The sequence below is a fragment of the Lampris incognitus genome, chromosome 15 (assembly GCF_029633865.1).
Source record: "Lampris incognitus isolate fLamInc1 chromosome 15, fLamInc1.hap2, whole genome shotgun sequence".
In the NCBI taxonomy this organism is placed as follows: domain Eukaryota; kingdom Metazoa; phylum Chordata; class Actinopteri; order Lampriformes; family Lampridae; genus Lampris; species Lampris incognitus.
The window spans coordinates 4,124,704-4,131,004 of NC_079225.1; the positions used below are offsets into that span (position 1 = coordinate 4,124,704).

General features: G+C 43.4%; 1 pseudogene; it reads left to right on the top strand.

The window, feature by feature from the left end:
- Positions 1 to 487: 487 nt before the first annotated feature.
- LOC130125477 (zinc finger BED domain-containing protein 4-like) lies at positions 488 to 5,954 on the top strand (annotated as a pseudogene).
- Positions 5,955 to 6,301: the final 347 nt, after the last annotated feature.

Consider the following 6,301-nt stretch of genomic DNA (forward strand, 5'->3'; position numbering starts at 1 on the left):
GGGAAGGTTGGACATAGCAACAGTAAATATGGGGGGCGGGATTGATTGATTGATTGACTGACTGATTTATTTTGCACACATGTATGTAGCCAAACAAAAAAGGCTAGTATTATGGTGAAATAGCAAGGAATACTTTGAATAGCAATAGCCTGCATTTCCGATCAAAAAAATAAGTGCATAAGCCTAGTGCATGCAAGGAATCGCTATCTAGCGACCCTCGGAGCAGTGCGCACGCGCGTTTCCGTCTAAATTAGACCGCTGCTCAGGGCTTCAGAAATGGAAGCCCAGGGTGGGTGAAAAGCATCATATGCTGACGCATAAGGAACTTGACTAATCTACAGAAAATGACACCTAGAGAGTGAGAATGTGTTGCCAGAACGGTGCCACAGAGAGGGGCTGGCGTACTCTTTTTGAGATGGGTAGGTGCACGATAGTTGAGAGCCAGCTACCAAGGCAGTTATGGCACTACGCAGTCCAAACAGCCGCCATGGTACGTAACAGATACTTTAACAGGCGTACGGGGCAGACCGCTTACCAGCTGCTGACAGACAAGAAACCTAATGTATCTAAAATGCAGAAGTTTGGGTCTGTATGCTACACGTACAAACAGGACAAAGGAAAACTTGATTCCAGGTGTGACCAGGAGCGTTTTGTGGGTTATGACAAGAACAGCCCGGCGTATTTGGTCTATCATCCAGATACAAACAAAGTACAAAAACACAGGCTACTGAAGTTTGTGAGCAAGGCAACTGTGGAGAAACAGACACAGACAGGTGAGCCAGACCCAAGTGATCACTATGACAGTGTGAGACAGCCTAGGACTAGTGAGACCACGCAGGAGGTCAATAGGAGTACAGAGAATGCTCAAGAGCCAAGTGTATGGAGTCGAAGTACACATAGTGATAGTCCAGGTGCAGTGACAAGGTCTAATGACAGAAACCAAACACAAGAGAGTGTGACAGGTGGTGAACTCGAGAGTAGGAGGTATCCAACTAGAGACAGGAGGAAACCGAGTTAGAGGACTTCGTAACTGAAGAAAGTGATAGTGATGGGGTTCATACCACGGTACTGCTACAGAGCGGTATGTGGCGTTCCACAGACGTTTGGGGAGGCTATGGGGTTAACTAACTCAAAAGAGTGGGTAAAAGCCATGGATGAGGAGACCAGTCGTTAAACGAGAACAGAACGTTTACCCTGACAACCCTGCCAAAAGTCAAGAAAACACTGGGGGGTAGATGGGTTTACTCTATCAAGAGTGATGTAGATGGAAGAGACAAGTACAAACCACGGTTTGTGGCCAAGGGTTACAGCCAGAGAATGGGGATAGACTATGGGGAAACTTTTTCAACGTGTGTATATATATATGCTGTTAAAACTTACTTGCTGTTTATAACTGAATGGTGCACGGCACTTGATTTAGTTATTAACATATAATCAGTAGCATAACAAAAAACACATTGAGGTTGTCAATAAATACTTTATTTTGTTGTAAAATTACTAGTTTGGTCTTTCTCCACTCACTTAGGTTGTCATATAAAGTGAGCAAGTCATACCAACATTGTTTGGATTAAGTTAGTCTTATTGTAGCGAACCCAGTTAAGGTCCATCTATTAACCTGGAAGGTGGTAAGAAGGGCTCCATGTGTATCTGGAGTCACTATTGCATTCCCCATAGCAGCAATGTTTTATCTATGGCACACTAGAAAAAATAAGTGAAACGGCAAAAAATTACACAAAAAACGGAGAAAATTATGACAAACTGCTTATTTCTAATATAGTATAGTGCCTCCGACGTCTGACTTCCTTTTGCTGCGAAGCTTCCGCTTCCGCTCGGGAAGGGCTAAAAATAGCTCATAGACGCTGCCCCATTAGCTAGCGATTAGCAACTAGTTTAGGGATAGACCGATTATCGAACGGGCCGATTATCGGCGCCGATATTTGGCATTTTGACGCATATCGGCATCGGCCTTTTTTTAAAATCCAACGGCCGATAAGAGATCAATTTAAAACGGGGTTATTTTGGCTCTGATGCAGGCGCGCCTCTCTGTCTGCTGTCACTACTCTGTCTCTCCAGCATTGTCCCACCCACAGCACTATCTGATTGGTTACACGCAGAGCCACAGCCAATCAGCAGTGATAGCTGTGCATGCACAGTGTTCACACACGGGGGAGAGGAGAAAAAGTTTTGCCGAATCTGGAGAAGGTCCGGACTCGGAGAGCAGATATATGTTTCGAAGGTAAGTTAAGGCAGCAGACTCTCCCGAAATTGTAATAAACATCCCAGTCCTCTACAACTCACAACTACTAGTAACATTACTGTAAGCCCATTAACGTTATATAAACATAAGCTCTGCTCGCTCGCAGTCCCTCCAGACGTGCCTATTAATCACTTGAAACAAGGTTGCTGATAATATCGATATGGAAATACTCCGTGATAGTAGAAGTCTGTGTGTGTGAGTGAGAGAGAGAGTAAAAACCTAATGAACTCAATTCAGTCCAGTTTTATTGCAGGGAAGCACATTGAGGTGAAGGCTGATTAGCTTTTAGTGTAACGTTAGCCCACCGGTCCGCTTTCTCCTTCTCCAAGCCAGGAGGCTAGCCAGAATAAACCGGAAAAAATTCCTGCCTTCACAAAGCAGCAGAGTGTGTTCTGAGCACCTTCATTGAGGTTATAATCTAGCCAGATCAAATGGATTAATGCCAGTGTTGACAACTAACGTTAACGTTATTGTCACGTTAGTATAGCAGGGTAACAAGCCATAAGCCGGCTAGTTAGCTAGCTGGCTGGTTAACTTTAGCGCCAATGCTGAAACTAGCGTTCGCTAATTTTCGTTAGCAGAGAGATATCCTTACGTTATCTTAAATGAGCACACTGGCCACTCTGCAAGTAAACATACAGCCATTGCCATAGCAAATGCATTTAAGATAACGATCTCACTCTGCTAACGTAAATTAGCGAATGCTAGCTGGAGCATTAGCGCTAACGTTAACCAGCCAGCTAGCTAACCAACAGGGACAGAAACAGCGAGAAGATACCAGCGTTCAAAAGCTAACGTTAGAAATGCACCAACAGTGCAACATTAGTGCTATGCAGCAGTATTTTTGTTGGCGGAGTCAAATAAATTATTAAATAAACTAGCTAATCATTATCTGTTGTCGCTTATTACTGTTAACTAATAAATGGCGCTTGTAGAATATTGTATAAAAGTAATATCACACTCGATGTGCTGTTATACTGGCCGCGGTTCGTTTTGAGTGACGTCATGGAATACTATGAATGGGGAGAATGTCTGTTATGGTAGAGAATAGTGTGTTTGTGTGGAAGCCACATGAGAAACTCTACAATTCACTACTACTAACGTTACTGTGAGGCCAAATACGTTAGCGGCAGCTGTCTGTTCCTATGATAAACTGATTATTAAAGTGAAGATGCTGTAGGCTATTTAGTGTTTTTAACGGTTTAATCACTTGAAACAAGGTTGCTGATAATATTGATAGGGAAATAGTGATAAAAGTAAGCAAAGCACCGTCTGTCTGAGAGAAAACTGTAAGACAATAATGGCTGTTTAACTACCAAGTTATTTTACTTTACCTTTTTCTGTGTTGATTGAGAGATCCCAAGCAGCAGAAAATGACATATTGTTAGATTAAGTGTGTCCCGAAGCTGTCTTTGATAGTTTCTTGTAGAGAGGAGCAGGATATTGCTGTTTAAGACTTAAGACATAATGTAATTGCATCATAAAGCCTACATGAACTGCATGGTGTTCAGGGATGAATAGTTTCTCATATTGCTATTGTACTATTTTTTCAGATATAGTTACATTAATCATTATTAATGTAGCAGCCTAGTTTTGAATGACAGGGCCCCTGCTATCACATGTTGTTAAAATGTAACATTTACATAATAAAATCAACTACAGGCTTCCCAAATGCTGTAATAAATGAAGCATGATGAGTTGAGCATATGTCAGCATGTGGCCCCACTTTTAACTCTCTCTTTTTTTCAAATCCTTATTGCAGATGGATAGACTTCAATTTAAAAGTGCAGTATGGAAGTATTACACTCAACCAACACCAGGGAAGGCAGTCTGTAATACATGCAATGAAGGTGTCAGCATGGGAGCAACAACTGGGAAAAACAAAAATACTTCAAACCTGTGGTCCCATCTTAGGATTCATCACCCTGAGTTGTATGAAACAGCACAGAAGAAACGGGAATCTGAATCTCATCAGGATGAGGCAACTTCATCTCAGCCAACAATAGAGGACATGTTTTAGAAACAAAAAAAGTGGACAAACTCAGATGACAGGTCGAAACTAACGGACAAACTAGTCCTAGAGATGATAGTCACTGACAACCAACCGTTCTCGGTGGTGTCTGATGTTGGCTTTAAGCGCCTCATGGCTGCAGCAGAGCCACGATATGCACTGAAAAGTGACAAGTATTACCGAACTGAGAAGCTGCAAGAAGTTCACCACAAGATTGTGGACAAGATCAAAGCGCTGATTCAACCAGAGAATGCTGGCTACTTTCTCTCCTTCACCACAGACTGCTGGTCTGGTGTGACAGAGTCTCTCATGAGCCTGACATGCCATTTCATCAACACTGAATGGACAAGAAAGCAGGTCATCTTAAATACAAGAGCGATGCATGGGTCCCACACTGGGGAATACCTGAAAGAGACATTCCTCAATATGCTTGAGGACTGGAAGATAAGCAAAGACCGTGTAGCACTAGTGCTTCGAGACAGCGGAGCCAATATTGTGAAGGGAATGAGGCTAGCTGAACTCCCAGACCTCAGCTGCACGGCGCACACCTTGCAACTTGTGGTGAATGACGGTCTGGCAAGTCAAAGAGCCGTCACAGATGTCATTGCAATGCTTAAGAAGTGTGCCACACATTTCCACCACTCCATTCTGGCCAAACAGCGTTTGCGAGTCATTCAGAGGGAACTTGGCCTGCCAGAGCACAACGTAATCCAGGTTGTTCCAACGAGGTGGAACTCAATGCTCCACATGCTGCAAAGAATGCTGGAGCAAAAGCGTGCGCTTACCATCTACTGTGGTGAACATGGAGGATTTGCAGGTCCTAATGCTCACCAGTGGGACCTTGTGTCCAATTTAATTGAAACTCTTCTCCCAATAGAGGAAGTGACACTTCAGGTGAGCCACAGCAACTCATCAGCATCCTGCCTCATTCCATGCCTGACTGTGCTGAAGATGCTTCTTCAAGATGATGAGGGGCCCTCCACAAAAGGCATCAGAACGCTCAGGCAAGCCATGAGGGAGAGCCTCGACAAGTGTTTCTCAAAAGTAGAAGACACAAAAACTGTGGTGCTGGCCTGTCTCTTAGATCCTTGTTATAAGAGTCATGCATTCTCCTCTGCCACAACATTGAGCAAGGCCAAAGGATGGTTGAAAGAGGAAGAGGACGCTGCCACACAACAGACCACTTGAGAGGAGCATGCTGCCACAGAAGGAGCCAATATGGAGGAGCAGGCTGCCACAGAAGGAGCCAGTATGGAGGAGCAAGCAGCTGCATATGGGACACACGAGAATGACGGAAACACCCACAAAAGGCAACGAAGAGAACACACATCCTTCCGCAGCCGTGTTGATGAGATGTTCAGTTCTCTGCTGGCACATCACACTGGTGACCTGCTGGCCAGTAGCTGCGTTGAGGATGAGCTACATCTGTACCTCAAGGAGCCAGTGATCGACAGGCGTAAAGGGGACCCACTCCAGTGGTGGAGACAGAATGATGGGCGCTTCAAGCTACTTGCGAAACAAGCAAGAAAGTTTCTTTGTGCACCACCCTCATCGGTCCCAAGTGAGCGCGTCTTCAGTGAAGTCTCTGCAATTTATGAGAGCAAAAGAAGCCGTCTCACTGGAGAGCACGCTGAACAACTCTGCTTTTTGCACCACAATCTGGTGCTGCTCAATTGGGACTACTAATTGATTTTAGACTCACATTGCTGTGCAAATTTTATTTAAATCTATTTTATTTACTTTATAAAACTTCAGGGAACTATTTATTTAAATTTTCAGTTAACTTTATAAGAGATTCTGCTGACCCTGGGAACTCCCTGCACTTTTTGTTTTTGTTTGAACTTAAAACAAAGATAAGTGAAAGATTAATATTTTAGTTATATTGAAATTTTGGACAACTTTATTTACTGTAGACAACTTTAGGGAGCTATTTATTTGTTTAAGTTTTCATTTAACTTTATAAGACATGCTGCTGAGCCTGGGAGCTCCCTGCACTTTTTGTTAGAATTTTAAAACAAAGATGTCTATTGTCC